The sequence below is a fragment of the Camelus dromedarius genome, chromosome 34 (assembly GCF_036321535.1).
Source record: "Camelus dromedarius isolate mCamDro1 chromosome 34, mCamDro1.pat, whole genome shotgun sequence".
NCBI classification, from domain to species: domain Eukaryota; kingdom Metazoa; phylum Chordata; class Mammalia; order Artiodactyla; family Camelidae; genus Camelus; species Camelus dromedarius.
This window is the reverse complement of record NC_087469.1, coordinates 107,385-125,884: the sequence shown is the minus strand read 5'-3', so window position 1 is coordinate 125,884 and position 18,500 is coordinate 107,385. Positions and strand designations below refer to the sequence as shown.

Here is an 18,500-nt window from a genome sequence, read left to right as displayed (position 1 = left end):
GTGTGTGTGTGTGTGTGTGTGTGTCTTCTTTATCCATTCACCTGATGACAAACACTTAGGTTATTTATATATCTTGGCAATTGTAAGGAATGCCACTGTAAACAGTGGGGTGCATATATCTTTTCAAATTAATGTTTTTGGTTTTTTCAAATATGTACCTAGGAATGGAATTGCTGGGTCATATGGTAGTTCTATTTTTAGTTTTTTGAGAAACTTACATATTGTTTTCCACAGTGGCTGCACCAATTTACATTCCCACCAACAGTGTATGAGGGTTCCCTTTTCTCAACATCCTCACCAACATTTGTTATTTGTGTTCTTTTTGATGATAGCCATTCTGACCGGTGTGAGGTGATAACTCATTTTGGGTTTGATTTGCATTTTCCTAATGATTAGCAATGTTGAACATCTTTCCATATGCCTGTTGGTCATTTGAAGGAATTGCACTCTCTAACATCAGATTATACTACAAAGCTATGGTAATCAAAACAGTATGGTACTGGCACAAAAGCAGACACCATAGATAAATGGAAGAGAATAGAGAGCCCAGAAATAAACCCATACACTTATGGTCAGTTAATTTACGACAAAGGAGACAAGAATATACAATGGAGAAAAGACAGTTTCTTCTATATGTGGTGCTGGGAAAACTGAACAGCTACTTATAAAAGAATGAAATTAGAACATTCTCTAACACCATGTACAAAAATAAACTCAAAATGGATTAAAGAACTAAATGTAAGACTGGATACTGTAAATCTCCTAGAGAAAAACACAGGCAGAACACTCTTTGACATAAATTGTAGCAATATTTTTGGATACATCTCCTAAAGTAAAGGAGATAAAAAGTAAAAATAAACAAGTTGAACCTAATTAAACTTAACTTCTGCACAGCAAAGGAAACCACTGACAAAACAAAAAGACAATTTACTGAATGGGAGAAAATATTTGCAAATGATATGACAAATATGGGATTAATATCCAACAAATATAAACAGCTAATACAACTCAGCATCAAAAAACCAAACAACCTGAATTTAAAAATGAGAAGAACTGAATAGACAATTTTCTATAGAACCTTATGTTTTTAATGCAATTTTAAATGATATATTTTAAAAATTATTTTTAAAAATCTCTTTATTGTTGTATACAGAAATAAAATGTATTTAAGTAATTGAGTTCAGAACCAATCAGCTTGTCAACATCTTTTACAATTTTTAATGATTTGTCTGTAGAAGTTTGGGGCTTTTCAATGTGGATAATCATATTTTGATTAATGAAATATCTGTTTACTTCATTTTTATCATCTCACCTCACTAGCTACTATAATACCTCTAGTACTTCCAGGAAAATGTTGACTAGAAGCAGTGATAGCAAGAATTCTTCTCACATTTCATATGTTAGGAATGGATGTTTGTTATACTTTTTAAAAAATCATAAGAAATTGAATTTTATAAAACACTTGTGCTGTATCTCTTGAGATAATCAAATCATTTTTTTCTTTAAACAATTTTAGTGTTAAACCCAAGTTATTCCCAGAATCAGCCCAACTTACTCACAATGAATTATATTTATATTGCTTGATTTGCTAATACTTTAGAAAGTTGGTCTATATTAATGCCATTTCTGACCATTTCTATTTGTCACACTTTTAATGTTTTGTTATAAATATTATAATATTTATATTATAATATAACTATATAAACATGTCTATTAAAATGAATAGGAAATTATAATTTTTTCTTTTTTGTGAAATGTTTTGTGGAGGATTAAATTTATCTGTTTCATAAAAGTTAGCTAGAATACCATGTGGGCTGGCTGGTTCTTTGTGGGAGGATTTTAAACTAGTTATTTGATTACTTTATTGGTGACTAAGCCTACTTCTTCTTGAATAACCATCAGTAAGTTCTGCTTTCCCTAGTAATTTGTCTACAAAAACTTCATTGACATAAAGTTATTTGTATTATATTTTTGTCTTTTTAGAACCCACTGAATCTGTGGTAATAACAATTTTCTGTGCCTTTTTTTCCTTTCATTCATAATCTCAACAGAGGTTAAATTATTCTATTAGTGTTTTCAAAGAACATGCTTTTGGTTTTGTATTTATGTTTTTTATGTTGTTACTTTAGATGGCTTTGTATTTATGTTTTGCATGTTATTACTTTAGATATACATACATACTATCTATCTACCTACCTATCTATACACACACACACACACACACACAGATACTAGTTTCATCTTCCTGATCTAATTGAAATTTTTAGCATTATGCAATAACATTTTTCTTACCTAAAATTCCCTTTTATCTGAATAAGAATTTTGTCTGAACAGAGCTCCTCAAGTTTCTTTCAGTTAATACTTAAGACCAATGTGATATTCCCATCCCTTTATTACCTGTATGTTTTCATAAGTACTTAGAATTGGATGTAACTGGGATTTCAAAGGGTTGGAGGGGCTATCCAATAAATGCTTCATGTTTTTTCTTCTTTTTAGCTATTTTGAGTTCTCTGTTGATTTCTTTATTTTTCTTAGTTCACTATTTTTATTTTACTAATTTGAAAACTATATCCTGTCTTTCTATTCTTTTGGTAATTATTCTAGAGTTTTACTATACATTTCAAATTAATGTCTACAGTTAATATCATAATTCCCACCCCTAAACAATGTAAGGAAATTCATACCACCTCATTCAGATCAATCCTCTAACATTTACATGCATTTTTGTGTAATAATTTAGTTCTGTTCTTTTTTCAAATTCCTCAAGTTACATATTCATATTATTTTATTTAAAATCATTTGTTTGGGTTTAATTACATATTTGTCCATTTTTTTTTCATAAATAATGGACCTTCCTCCTGAGATCATTTATTCTCTTACTGGAATAAATTATTTTCCAAGTCCTTTGGGGTAGTCTTACTTACAGTAAACTTTATATGTAGAGAGAGAGAGAGAATATATGAAACATACATGATATTATGAAATACAGATATATACATATATTCATCTCATCTGAAAATATATTTAGTCTGTCTTTCATCTTGATTTTTTTCTGGAAGACAATTCTAAGTTGAAAGTTATCTTCCCTCATCCCTTCAAATGTATTATTTCACTTCCTGCTGACTTTTATTGTTGCTAGTGAGAAATCTGTTTTCAGTTTAATTGCCATACTTTTGTAAGGGTCTTGAGACTGTTTTGGCCAAGGATAGGTGAGTGGAAGAGATGTCATTCTCACCTGAGACAATAAAAAGCCTTCATTCCTTTCTTCCCCTTCCAAGGTAAACATGGAGACTTTGGGTCAAGATGGCAGAGAGAGAGTGTGTCAAGATCAAAGCAGCTTAGATTGTTGACTCATTGAATAAAGAACAGATAACTGGGAGTAACACCTTGGCTAATAACTAATTTTTGTTGTATTAAGCCACTAAGATGTGGAGATTATTTTATCACAACATAGACAAGGCTAATAATATACAACATCTCTGAACATGCTGTCTCTCTTCTACTCTCACCACCCTGTCCTTCTGTAACTACAATTGAGCATAACTCCTATTCTATCCTCCACATATGTTAATCTTTTTGATGGTTCTTGTTTCACCTCTCTCTGTTGTATTTTGTGCTACTGCTTCATATCTGTTTTTCAGTTTGCTAATTTTACTCTCCAGCCATATCTGACCTAACTCATTTATATAGTTTTAATTTTGTCAATTACATTTCATGATGAAAGTTCTATTTTGTGCTTTTCAGATATGTCAGGTGTTGGTTTTGATCATTTCTTTTTGCAAACTCTTTCTTGTAAATTTTTTATTTCTCCAAGTATTTTATACAGAATTATTTTGTATAATCTGTCTGAAAATTCTAATGTATAAATTCTTTGAAGATCTGCATTTATTGTTTGCTTTTTTTTCCTGCTGGCTGTCATTCATGGTAGTTTATTACCTGTGGCTATGGTACATGTGATTTGAGGGACATACATATTAATCTACGGAAAACCTGAAGGACTAAAGTTATGATGCTTTCTTCCAGCAGGGATTTACTTTTGTTTCCTTGTTAAGCTTGGTTTTTCTACAGGCTCGGGCTATTTTATTATTCTTTTGAGTTCATTTCAGGAGGCTCAGTTTCAGTTCACTAACTTTGTAGCTAATTCAAAGCTTAGTCTCTTGATTACAGTGTTATCAGTATTTACCTTCAGAGGAAAACCTGATTTAGAGCTTATTGTTCAAGATTTAACTTCCTGTTTTGTTTAGCCCATCTGCAATCTCCCTTACATCTACGGTCCAGCAAAACAATAAAATATATTTTATGCTAGATGTGGGTATTTTGTAGCAGGTGAGTTCTTGGCAAATTTAGTCTGCTGTTCCACCCCACCTCCTATTTTTATAATTATTCCAATTCCTATTACCACTGGTAAAAGTTAGAAAGAGAAAAATTTGAGATTTTACTACATTCTAATGAATATTGTTTGAGAGGACTGTAAAAGAAATTCACAGAAGTATCATGTTTTCATGGATAATATGCAAGCTTTAAATTCAGATAAACATCTTAAATCTTTGATTTGGGCAAATTACTTATAGTCCACAAGTCACAGTTTTCTCATTTATAATTAGAAACATATAAAAGTTACCTCATGCTATGATGACTCAACAACGTATGGGCTCTCTCTTTTTCTCTCTTTCTCTATATGTGTATAATCTGACATATAGATGATAAATGATTGATTCCTTTATTCACAGTAATTATTGTCCTCTGCATGCTATATAGAATTGGGTTGTATGGTTGGATTATTTAATTTATTAATTTGTTGGAATGTTGTAGAATAAATTAGAATATAGTATGCAAAAGACTGAATGTTTTTCTTTAGCTGCTATATTGAATAAGAGAGAGAAAGAGATTAATTTTCCATTCTAATTCACATATTTATAGACTCCATATATCTGGGGCTTGTATGTTAGTTTAAAATAATATTAATATGGAAACATTAAAATTTCTACAATAATCTTTTAGATACCTATTATGTTAGCATTCCTTGTAGATTTTTCTTCTATAATAACTTAAATTACAGATAAATAACTAGGTGTTCACATTATTCAAGTGACAAAATAATTTTCCTCCCTCTGGTAGATAAAGGAAAGGCAGCTAATCTAGTTGTAAATTGAAGGCATCATTCACATTGCAGTCATGCTCTGTTGCATGGTTAGGCAAAATCCAAAATGACAATTTTGACAGAAATAGTCCATAGAATAGGCTAACCCTGTGAATGAAGACACAACACTGACCTCAGAGAATTGGGATCCAGATTATTTGCCAAATTAGCTAAAGAAAGACTGTTAATTCAGGTAACAAAGAAGCTTGGCAAAAAGCTAGTAGCAGATTTCTTTTCTCTATTCTTTGACTTTTCATGTCCAATGAGCTAGGAAGGGAATGACGTCTGTTGGCTGTGCAAGTCCCATAAAACTCACATGAAAATAAAAAAAAACTGGGATCTTATAAACTAGTTTGGCTACTCGCCTTCTGCTATAATCATGATTTCCCTGTGTGCCATATTTTCCATGTTGTCTGTATTCATTAATAGTAAGATCAGTTATTATAAAAATAGTGAATAATGCATTATTTACCTACATTCTTTCATTTAATTTTCAAAGTCCCTATAAAATAGGCACTATCAAAATCTCCAGTTTACAAGTGAGAAAAGAGGGATAAATAGTGTTTATGATGAGAATGGTAAGTGGTGAGAAAGGAGAGAAGAAAAAAATGAGGAGCATTTTTCTAACCAGCCTCACTGCTGTACTGTACACATGTTGGTTACATCTCTAGGTCCTTAGCCTATTGCCCTACAGACTCGGCAATTTTGTTAGATAATCTGAATGCATGTATAAATAGAATTCTTATCAAGTAACTCAGAGCTGAGTGAGGTAGTGAGTTTACTGCATAGCAAGATCAAGATTATCAAGCAATTTAGCAGGCTGAAACAATAGACTAAATCTAATATGACAAATCTTAAAAAGGGGGAATAATATACACAGAACCTTGATGTTTAATGCAAATCAGAAGTACAGTGAGGTGTCACCTCACACCAGTCAGAATGGCCATCATTCAAAAGTCTACAAATGATAAATGCTGGAGAGGGTGTGGAGAAGAGAAAAGGGAACCTTCCTACACTGTTGGTGGGAATGCAGTTTGGTGCAGCCACTGTGGAAAACAGTATGGAGATTCCTCATAAAAACTAAAATAAACTTACCATGTGACCCAGCAATCCCACTTCTGGATATATGGAGGGAATTCCACTTCAAAAAGGCACCTGCACCCCAATGTTCATAGTTGCATTATCGACAATAGCCAAGACATGGAAACAGCTTAAGTGTCCATCAACAAATGACTGGATAAAGAAGTTGTGGTATATTTATACAATGGAACACTACACTAAAAAATGATAAAATAATTGCATTTGTAGCAATGTGGATGTCCCTGGAGAATGTCATTCCAAGTGAAGCCAGAAAGAGAAAGAAAAGTATATGATATCACTCATATGTGGAATCTATAAAAAAGACAAATGAACTTACATATGAAACAGAAACAGACTCACAGACATAGAATACAGACTTGTGGGTGCCCGGGGGTGCGGGGGGCAGTGGGAAGAGCTAAACTGGGAGTTTGAGATTTGCAGATACTGACTGGTACCTATAAAATAGATAAACAAGTTTATACTGTACAGCACAGGGAAATATCTTCAATATCTTGTAGTAGCTCCATGGTGAAAAAGAATATGAAAATGAATATATGTATGTTCATATATGACTGAAGCATTTTGCTGTACGCCAGAAATTGACACAACATTGTAAACTGACTATAACTTAATAAAAAATAAAATAAAATAAATAAATGAATGAATGAATTATAAAAATGAATTGGCTTGACAAATGACTGAATATGTGAGGTGAACAAAATGTTTAAATATGGCATTAATACTCTGGCCTTGATGATCCTGGGGTCACAAGTATCACATGCTTCTATAATTATCCTTTCATTTAATAACCAAATAAAATGTCTGAAGCGTTCACGGTGCCTAACAGCAGAAAATTCCATCTTCTCTCTTGTCACATGTCTACTTGGGCTGCTGCTTTGAACAGTTCTGTTGTCTCTTCCTGCCTTGTTCTCAGAAGTGGTATTGCAGTGTGATTATGAGCACAGACTGGGGAATCAGACCAACTAATTTCAGTATTGTACCTGCCACTTCCTAACTGAATGATCCTGGGAAAGTTATTTAATCTCTTTGTGCCTCACTTTCCTCAACTATAAAATGGTAATAAATAATTGTACCTACTTTACTGGGATCCACAAATATTTAATAACCTACAAAGTGCTCAACCATATCAAATTCCCAAATACCCTGTCTGTGGGGGAAATATTATTAAAGTAATAGCAATATTTCCAGCTACAGAAGACAATATCTTACTTGAATGTGCAGAGAATTTTTGATCTTTTTTTTAATCTTAAGAAGCCCCATAAACTCTACTATAAATGGATCTTGAGACACCATAAACATATACTAAGTGAACAAAAAATAGTCTAGTGGCTTAAAATTAAGAGCTCTGTGTTTCAGATGACTAAGCTTTCTTGAGGAAAACAAACATTACTATGTAAAGTTAACCCAAGATAATTATTTTCTCTGCTCAGGTCAGAGGTCATCAATAGTTCCCAAGTTATCTATTGAAAAACTCTGAATTCAGAGCCCAACATTCAAGGCTTTCAATGATCTAGCATTTCTTTCCTTGTCTAACATTTACTTCCTTAAATATTCTGAAGTCCAGGTGATTTGAAAATCCCACACCTCTATCTTCATGTTTTCTCTAAGTTCTTTCCCAGATCTAGAAAGACTGAATTTTCCCCAACTCCAAACATGCAGTTCCTTCCCATCCACCAAAGGCTAAGTTTTCCAGAAGAGATTATGTTGCTGATTCAAAATGAACTGGCTTATCAATTCCTCCTCTAAACTGTAATAGAGGTTTTACTAAATATGACACAATCATATCTTTCAGTGGACCATCAATATTGGTGACATAAATCTGTCATGGATGAATATCTTGTGCACTCTCCAAGAATGAGAAATAATTTCTAATTCCCCTACAGTTCCTGGCGTATATCACATATTCATTAAATGTTTGTTAGATGCCCAGAAATCTGCCTGTTGTTCAGATCAAATAAAATGAGTGGAGTTAAGAAAACTGATTTCTTAAACTTACTCCTAAATTTGCCAGGATTAATAGCAAATATTTTATTTTAATAATGCCTGTACCATGGCATTTTTCAGTGAAAAAAAAATTAGACTCCGTTTCATTCAAAACTAATCTTGTAATAACTTTTTCAGTGCCCCAAGCATTTCCCAAGGTGGAGGCAGCTGTGACTAAAGCATTGAACTCAGTCAAGAGGAAACAAGAATAAGAAATTTAAGCCACCGTAAATCCTGCAGGAATCTCTAACAGACCATATTTTTTAAAGAATTCGTTTTGTAATATACAATGCCATACCTTTTATATTAAATGTTTTCAGTCTCAGATGTCTACATGCTTTACTAGAATTCCTCCAAAAGAAGTAATACCAGGTCTGTGGATTTCAGTGGATGTACCAAATGTTGTGATATGCTGTCTAGATCCACCCCCCCACCCCCTTCAAGACAAAGGTGCACATTCCCCTAGCTGCCAGGAGTATTGGCTTCCAGCAGCTTACAGCTGTGTCTCTCCCTTGGAATTGCCATCAGCCAAATGGAGCTGCCTAGCCCAAGATCACCTATCCCTCACCAATGAATGGTGGAAGTGGAGGTACCAAGGCCCAACTGGGAAAACTCTGAAGATCCATCCCAGCTCCAGAGCATCTTGTGTGACTTGCATCTATTGTCATTGCACCATTAACAATGGAAAAAGACTAGTGACTGTTACTGAGATGAAAACAATCCTGAGAAGTAAAGGACTGAACATGGAAAATAAGAAAATAACTCATTTAAGTTCCCCTCACGTTCCCATGATGGCTTTGCTTTTAGTAAAATAATAGTTTTATTTTAATTTCTTTGTTTTTTTGTATAAGAAACTGCTAGCATCTTTATTCATGTTAGAATATCTTGAAGTGAAATTCAGTATTGCTATTTAAGTTTTCATATTTTGACTAGATGTCCCTCCACTTATTTCATGGTTTTGTGTGTGTATATATTTGACAAATGGGCATTTATTAAGCTTTTGCTTACATATTATGAGTCATGAATTGGAAATTAAAATACTATGCATGAGAATCCACTTAGTGAACATTTACAAAATGATTTCATTCTGATGTATACCTTAAAAGCAATTGACTTTTTAAAAATTTTATTTTTTACTGAAGTGTGATTTTACTGTGTTAGTTTCAGATGTACAGCTCCTACTTTATCCTTCCCCAGCCCTTTCTCCTTTGATAACTATCGTTTGTTTTCTATGTCCATGAGTCTATTTTTGGTTTGTAAATAGAATTTGTATCATTATTCTTTAGATTCCACATACAAGGATGTAATATGATATTTGTCTTTCTCTTTTTGACTTCACTTAAGATTATAATCTCTAGGTGCATCCATGTTGCTGCAAATGGCACTACTTCATTCTTTTTTACAGCTGAGTAATATTCCATTTATTTTATTTTATTTGTGTGTGTGTGTGTGTGTGTATCACAACTTCTTTATCCAGTCATTTGTCTATGGACATTTGGGTTGTTTCCATGTCTTGGCTATTGTAAATGATGCTGCTATGAACATTGGGGTGCATGTGTCTTTTTGAATTATACTTTTCTCTGAATATATGACTGGTGGGGATTGCTGGACCATATGCTAAGTCTATTTTTAGTTTTTTAGGGAACCTCCATACTGTCCTCCATAATGGCTGCACCAACTTACATTCCCACCAAAAGTGTAGGAAGATTCCTTTCTCTCCACACCCTCTCTAGCCATTTATTATTTATAGACTTTAGTGATGGTCATTCTGACTGGTGTGAGGTGATATCTAATTGTAGTTTTGATTCGCATTTCTCTGATAATTAGTGATGTTGAGCATCTTTTTATGTGCCTGTTGGCTATCTGGATGTCTTCTTTGGAGAAATGTCTATTTAAGTCTGTCCATTTTTTAATTGGGTTATTTGTGTGTTTTTTAATATTAAGCTGTATGAGCTGTTCGCAAATTTCAGCAGTTTTTTTGAATCAGCTCCTAGAGGAACGGAAATAAAAGCAAAAATTTAAAAATGGGACATAATTAAACTTAAAAGTTTTTGCACAGCAAAGGAAACCACAAGCAAAAGACAATGTACAGAATAGGAGAAATATTTGCAAATGACATGATTGACAAGGGACTAATTTTTAAAAATAATTGACTTTGTATTGGATATGGGAAAATAAAAATAATTGACTTTGTATTGGATATGGGAAAATAATTTTTAAACTGATTATCTAAAGAACATTTACATATTATTTACTCAGTCATGTTTTTCTCTCACTGTCTTAGTCTGGGTTACCTGGAAATATACTCAAGGTGGACATGTGCATACAAATTGTGTATTAGGATGTGTTTTAAGAGCAAAACCTATGAGGGGTTGAGGGAAGCTTGAAAGAGTATAAGGAGAAATTGAATTCTTGTGCAATTACTGTACTTTTCCTAGGAAATGACTTCTTCAGTGAAGGAAATGTACACTACATATCTTTGTATTCCTGTTTGCTATTGCCCGATGCGTGAAGAAGCAGAGTTCCTTGAGGATTCCAGCAGCACCTGGGGGGCTTGGACCTGGGCAAGATACTGGAGGAGGGGCAAGCTGGGAAGGACAGAGCAAGGGGCAAGAGCACGTGCTGCACCATAGGTTTCCACTGATTTTTGATGAGGTTCCCTGAGCCTTACATCTTGGAGCCCAGCATAAAGTGGATGCTAAAAGGAATTATGTTAAATCAATGAATGAGCTGTCATTTACCAAAAGAAACTTTCTTATTATATAGACAGTAGAGTGTCTGTTTTCTGAAATGCTTGGATAATAGATATGTTGGTTCCAATAGTAAACTGAGCAGAGTTCCATTGCTTTCTTTCCATGGAGCCCATTTTAGATCCCAGCCCAGGGAATCAGTGTCTTCAAACAGTCCTGTGGGTGTGTAAAGCCCTACCAGGCTCTTATCCTTTCCAAAGCTACAGAGAAACATACCTATCCTATTTGTCATTTATTTAACAGAAGTTAAGATGTTTGCTGCTTTGATGCAAAGTGTGAGTGAATGGTAATTGATTCATGTTTATTTCTACCACCACAAATTTGCAGTTTAGAAAGAGGTTTAGTGCCTTCATCATGACATGGGCACCCAGCGTGGTTTTCAGCCTCACTTTTGCCACACTCTCGTATACCTATACCACACCCATCCTGAACTAAGTAAAATTCCCAAAGTGTGTCTTGTCTTGCTCACTTCTCAGCCTAGAACATCTTTCTCTGCTTAGTTAATTCTTCTTAGCTCAATCTGTATCACCTACTAAGGTAATCATCGTATGTGACTGACTACATGGCCTTAGAAGACACTCCCTTATGCATTACAGCACCTGGTACTCTGTTTATCGTAATGTTTTTCCTACTGTGCTATGCTTACCATTTGCTTGTCTTTCAACCCTACTAGAATGCAAGACCCTTGATGCTAAATACTGTGTTTATTATTTAGGTCCTTTCAGCACTTGACAGTGTTCAGAATGTATCAAGCAAATATTTATTAGATAAATGACTAAATGAGTGATCCAAAGTAGTAATCAAGGTAGACATTTTAACAGAACTTGATAGGTAGTGATGTCAGGTAACACCAAAGGTATTTTTTGCCATCCCTTCCATTAACATCTAAAGTTAGACCTCACCTCTCAATTTAAAAAAACTCACATTACTCCTGTTAACCTGTGGACACCACCTGGCTCAGATTCAGTGTGTGCAATAGTGAAGCGATATATAGATGACCTACTTTTTTTCCTGTTTCTATTCTGGGCTTCTCACCAACTAGTAAAAGAAGTTCCTTTTAAAGCCTAAGTGATATTAAACAGCAACTCACTAAAGCTTTTTTTTTTTTTTTTGTCTTAAGGTGGGCAAGGCTTGCTCTTTCCTATAACAAGATAAATATTATATACTAGGGACCTGATGGTACTCTTCTGCTTGGTCCCACTTGTGTCTAGCACAGTGCTGGGCACATAGTGGATTCTGGATTGATCAGGTAAACAATCCCTGCACTGCAGAGCTGTGGGGATCAGAAATACCTAGAACGTTGGAACCTGATTCTTCATAGTACATTGAGTAGACTCTGAATTCTAGATTGCCAGGCTGCCTCTGAGAGCACACCTTGAATGATACAGCCATCTGGAAATGGAGTTTTAAACTTCTCTTTGCAATAGAGGTGAAATGAAAGTTGAGATGAAAATTGACATATCTTTCATATGATAGAGGCTGTTAAATACTTATGTCTGAATTAAACTGATATTTGTGTGGTGATGAGTAAGCTGCTGAAACTAGGGAAATGAGCCCAGGTGTCTATCTCAGCTCAATCTTGTCTCTGGCTTCACTGCTTTGGAGCTTGGGCATCAACTAAGGATTTTAAAGTATGTCCCAATTCTTCAGACAAACATTTTCATCTGTAAATTGGATATAAGGATTTGGAGACTTTAATATGTGGCCAACCCTTCTATCTACATATTAAATAAGAAGTTGCAGTCTTTAAGACCTAGGTCAAAGAAACACATGTGTGAGAAACACATGTGTGAGAAACACAGGTGGTGCCTTCCAGGGCTGAGGAAATTTTGAAAAGGAACAATTTTTCTTCTAACTTCTGCACTCAAAGCCAAGATGTCCTTTGCCCAGAAGCTGATCTAAACTGTAAGCCTATTGTCAGAAGCCTGCTTCTCACTACTTTCCATGTCTTGGCACCTTGGCTCCTGTCCTTTCCACTCTGTGGAATGCTCTTCTAGAATGTTCTTTCCCCCTTTATTCCCCTGAGTAACTCTCACTAAGCCTTCAAGACTTAGTCCTCCAGGAATCTTTCTCTATTCCCTCCTCTAGGCTTTTATAATACCCAGAATAAACAACTGCCTTAACGTGTGGCAATAACAGTTTGCTGTTATCTATTTTTGTAAGTTTTTCTCTGATCTTTCTAAGTCAGGAACTCTTTTGGATTCACCACTCAGCACCTAAAACATAGTAGGTGTTCAATAAATGATTGCTGAAGTGGGCAGTATAAAATTTCCCATTTACCTTTAATGGCTTTTCTTCCACACTACTTTTCTCCTCATTCGGGTCCCTTTTTTTTAGGGTCAGGTAATTGGGTGTGGTCCCTGACTGCCAAGGCATCCATCAAGCCTCTCTGCAGGCCTTGCCATGGCAATAACCCCATTCTTGGTTCATCTTCTTATGCACATTAATATGAATGGTTAAGAAAATTAATATTTTCCTTGTTCAAGGCTCTGATTATGCAGATGGCTCAGAGAGGTGGGTATTCAAACAAAATCACACAGGCAGTTCATGGCTCTGCTGAACACAGAGCTCAGTTCTGCCATTTTCAATGCCAAACTCTTCTCACTCCCTGCATCAATGTTTTGGGTCCTATTTCCTCAAGACAGGCTGGGTTATTTACCATGCAGTGCCTTAGGCCACACAATGATCCGGACTACACCAAAAGAAATAACACTTTTCTAATGGAAGAAATACCAGGAATCATGACCAAAAAAAGTTATATAAAGATATCAAGAGATGATGTTGCCTTCAGATCACACCAAGTAGGCAAATCCCTGCTTAATGCCTCACTTCATTCTGTGTGTATTGAGATCTTCGTGAAGATGGATTCCAAAGATATGCTGTGCTTCACTGGGGAGGTTAAGATTGGGAAAAACAGATTTTTTTTTTTAATGGCAAGGAAGTGACTTGTGAAAATACCCTAAAGTGTCAAAGGAGATGTTCAATCAAAAAGACCTAAAAATAACGTTTGAAGAGGTTAGTGTTTAGCCTCAACAATTTGAAGGCAATGAGATGCTGGAAGTGCTGGCCAAGCCTAGGAATGATAAAGGAGAAGAATTTCAACAAGTTAGAAAACTGGCTCTTTTTGTCCTATGAGCACCAGGGGTATAATGCTTGAAGCTGAAAGTGACGATGCTGTATTTTTAAATGTATCTTGTTATTGAATAGACCAGTTTACAGAGAATACAAACAAGATTGTTTTTGTTGTTGTTGTTTGTTTGTTTGTTTTTTCTTTAATATGATTCACTAAGGGAAAAACAGAATTCTTCCAAGAGTTTTTTTTTTTTTTTTGGTACTATATTTATTCTCACTCCATTGTTTCATTAACAGGATGGCTCTCATCCAGAGAACATCACTGAAGGAACAGATTCCACACTATGCTCCAAAAGCATGTCTGCTTCATGCTTAGAATCTGATGACGTACAAGACTGTGACACTGACAAGACTTGTGACAGCCATGCTGAAGTTATGTTCCCATATTTACAGAAGTATCTACTAACCTGTGCAAAATACATTATGATAAACAGCTTGCACAGACATGTCAACTGTCCACAGAAAGAGAATAATTTTCTCTGGTCTTGAGCATTTGTGCTAAGGGCAAAAATTACGGATGCTGTTGTAGACTGCAAAGTAGCCCTGCAGTCCCTTCTCCCAGTAAGTGAAGGCTTTTTATCCATTTCTTAAATACAGGTGGCCATGCGACAACAGAGCGGATTACAAGCTACACAGCATGACGTCCAGCCCAGGGCCTCAAGAGGCTTTACTGTTCCTCTTACGCTGGGAGCTCTTCTATCCTGTGTAAACAAACCCAAACTAGCCTGTTAGTAGATGAAAGGCCATATGGAAAGAGGCCCAGCCATTCCATTCATCGCTGCTGGGAGGCTTCAGGAACATGATGCATAGTAACTGCTTGCCGTCTAAAGCCACCAAGTGTGGAGGGGTTTTCTTATCAGCAAAAGCTTTATGATACAATAACTTACTTTGAGCTTTTTGGTTGGTTTCTGGATAAGCTATAATGTCCAGTCTGATGCATGTGTATGTTTAATAACTTCTTTTTAGTGGGCATTTTTATTTGTTTGCCTGGGGTTTCTGGGATCTTAAGAACATGGAGAAAATCTCAACCAGCTGCCAGGGCACATAAGTACTTCTAGCGGCAATGGGCCCCCTAGCATGTACTGCAGAGGTGAGAAGGGAATGTCAGCTGATTTCCCTTACTATTAATTTAGGTTTCTCCTCGAAGACCAGAACATTTGTTTCCAAATTTTATGGGGGACCCACGCTGTTCTGTCCAATATACCCTCCCAGCCACAGCACACAGCACACAGCACACAGCACACAGCACACTCCAGTCCCTTGGTGTTGCCTCTGTACAGTTGGCCCCAGTCCACAGCCTGTCCCGCCCCACCTCTACCAGTTCACATCTAGGGTTGGGATCACAGGGGCCTTTTATGCCCCTTTCACTGAGTTCTGTTGCTCAAGGGCTGTTCTGTACAGATCCAAGCCTCGGAGGCTCCCCCTCCATCCCACTGACCTCTCTGTTGGGGAGGGGGAGACCCAGCAAAGGAGTGCTATTCCTCCTTTGCTGCTCCCTCCCCTCTGGACTGGTCCAGCGCTAATTTCCTTTTTCTTTTTTCTTCTTTCTTTTTACCTCTTCTCCTACCAGATTTGTGATGAATTTTGTCTTTTGAAGAAGGCGATGTTATGTCAAAGTTCAGCAAATGTTCTGAGTGATTGGGTGCGTCCGTGGTGTCTCTCTTGGTGTATTCGTGGAAGAGGGTGAGCTAAGAGTGCCCTTCTATTTTTAATCTACCTTTGATACATATAAATCCCAGCATCAGAGATTCTGACTGAAAATGTGTGGATTGAGGTGGGGCATTGAGATTGCTTTTAAACCTTCTCTAGTTCATTCCAGTGTGCAGCCAGAGTTGAAAAATCACTATGCACTGAATGCTTTACAGAAGTGTTTTATTTAAACCTTAGAAAAACCCACTGAGGGTTGTGTTATTTTCCTTACTTTATTTATGAGGAAACTGGTTCAGAGAGGTTAAATAACTTGACTAGGGGCCAATCTAGGGATTTGAACCTGCATCTTAATGACTTGAAAGTCTGTTGCCATAACCAGTGCACTATTTTTCTGTTCAGGAGTGATACCGTTTGTGGAATTCAATGAGAAGGGTGTGGCCTGGCTTGGACTGTATTTCTAGCGTTTCACTGCCACTCACCTACTAATAAACTCCCTACTATAGGCTTTCTTTTCCAGTGGACTTACTTAACAGCTTATGCCATTTCATATTATTTGGGCTTTATTGGCTCAACAGTGAAGTTAGGATGTCTTTCCAGACAGCAGCCAAGCTCCTGTCTAAAGCAAAGCAAAACCAGCCCCAGGGAAGGCTGCATTGTATCTATTTAAGTATATCCTTTTGATGTGAATAGTGTGCCTCATGCTCAGAGTAAATTAGTTTAATCAGGTCAGAGACCCAAGGGGGAGACGTTTGAATTGCAGCTGCCTTAAAGTATTTCTATAAACCACACACTGTTAATATTACACCCAGAGGTCTTTTAGAGCTCAGGTTTTTGTTGTACAATTTCACTCTGCAGTAATTTTTGCAGTGAAAAAAAAAATACAAAACAGTCTTAACATTTAACTTTCCTTGGGCTACTGTGGCCTTAATCCAAGACCCATCCTCTCTGGGAATGAGAGAGAGGAGAAGGTCCTCAGTCTTTGGACTTGGCTTGATAATCACCCTTCACATTGGCATTTATTCTCTTAAAGTTCATTTCACACACATAGCCTCGGGTTAAGAAGCTACAATTCCATGCTATATATTTAAAATGAAGCTTATAAACCTCCCAAAAAAAAGAAAGAAAGGAAGGGAGGATGGGAAGGAAGGAAATACTTTATCCATTAACCCTCACTGACAGTAAAATATAAACAAAATAAACTACTATTTCCATTTCTTTCCATTCTTGTTTTTCCAGTTCTTCTCTTTTAATGGTTCTCTTTTCATGTCCTCCACTGGTGGCCGTCTAGAGGGAGCACTTCACCTGCTACACACTCCTCCTTTCAGAGCAGCTTCACACAATTAAGCTTTGTGTGGACTTTATTCATTAGTCTTCGCTAGCTGCAAGGAAATGTTCTCACCCTCGGCTTTACTGACTGCTTAGTTTCTGCCCTGGGTAGTCTAGCTGTGGTTGCAGAGTCTACACTATTATCAAATTCATGTAGCTCTTTCAGAGATCCTTAACAAATGGAGTTATTCCACTGTTTCCTCTTTGCCTTCTCCCTCCATCTCCTTCCTTGTCATTCCTCCTCTACAGACTACTGAGACGTTGGTCTGCCCTCCTTACCACCCTCAGCAAGAATATTCAATGTCCTACCCTTTCTGACAGAAGCATCTTTCTCATGGGATACGGCTTTCCTTTCCTTTTTTCTCTCCCCATGCCTTGAAATCTTCCCAGTCTGCCCCCCACTTCCATTCCACTTTATTTTTCTTTTCTAATTACTCATGGATACGGCAAATACTTACTGAGCAGTGGCATGCCAGGCACTGAAGGAGAAGATAGAGCTATAAATCTCTCCCCTTGAGCACCTCTAATCTGGCGTCTCCAAATGCATTCAGACAGATGTTGCCAGTTCCAAACCTTCATTTTTCTTTCTTTCTAAAAACTTGCAGTGGATCCAGCTGTTCTTAACTCCAGGCTATCCTGTTGACATCAATCAATCAAAAGTTGTACAATGACAGTTACAATGAAGAAAAGAGGCAACTGGAGCTTTTCACTGGGGCTTTAGTGAAACCTTACTTAACCATTCCACAGAAGCAATAATAAGAGCAGCAGATAAACCTTCTTGCAAAAGGAAAACTCAACAAATTATTTCAAAGCTGAGTTTAAAATAAAAAGATGTTTTATTAGGTTCCAGAACTCCTGTGTCTATGCCTGGGAAGAACTTGGGCAAGCCCAGCCACTCCTCATCCACTGGGTTGACACAAGTGTTGTTCTTTCATAGAAGTCCCCAAGCACTTTACTGCAGGAATCTATGTCTTTGTTCAGTTTGATGTGGCCCTAGATCTCCCTTCAAGGGGAAACACCAAGCCCTATAGTCCACTTGACTCTATAATAAATCCTAGAATATCTCCTTTTCTCCTTCTTTCCTTAGAGTTAAATTTTGTTTTAATACAACAGGCAATTCCTCCTCTCTTTCCTCTCCCAGTTGAGAGAAAGAATGACACAAAATTATGATAAAAGGCTATTTTAGGAGTGCCATGTGCCAGAGCATTCTAAATAATTGACAATAAGTGTGTGGATTTATTTCTGGCCTCTCTATTCTGTTCCATTGATCCATATTTTTGTTTTCATGCCAGTACCATACCATTTTTGATTACAGTAGCTTTGTAGTATAGTTTGAAGTCAAGGAGGGTTATACCTTTATTTCTGTTCTTTAGTAAGATTGTTTTGGCTATTCAGAGTCTTTTGTGTTTTCATACAGT

General features: G+C 36.3%; 1 long non-coding RNA gene across 2 annotated transcripts in view; it reads right to left on the bottom strand.

Moving 5' to 3' along the window:
- The window catches only part of LOC116150247 (uncharacterized), a 116,896-nt gene that overhangs the window by 7,704 nt on the left and 90,692 nt on the right, over positions 1–18,500 (bottom strand). Inside the window, exon 7 of one of the 2 annotated variants that reach the window (XR_010378881.1) lies at positions 16,932–17,718. The exons of the other annotated variant lie outside the window; for it this stretch is intronic. This is a non-coding gene — a long non-coding RNA (uncharacterized LOC116150247). Of the gene's footprint in view, positions 1–16,931; positions 17,719–18,500 lie in introns of those variants that run through there. 2 annotated transcript variants of the gene reach the window in all.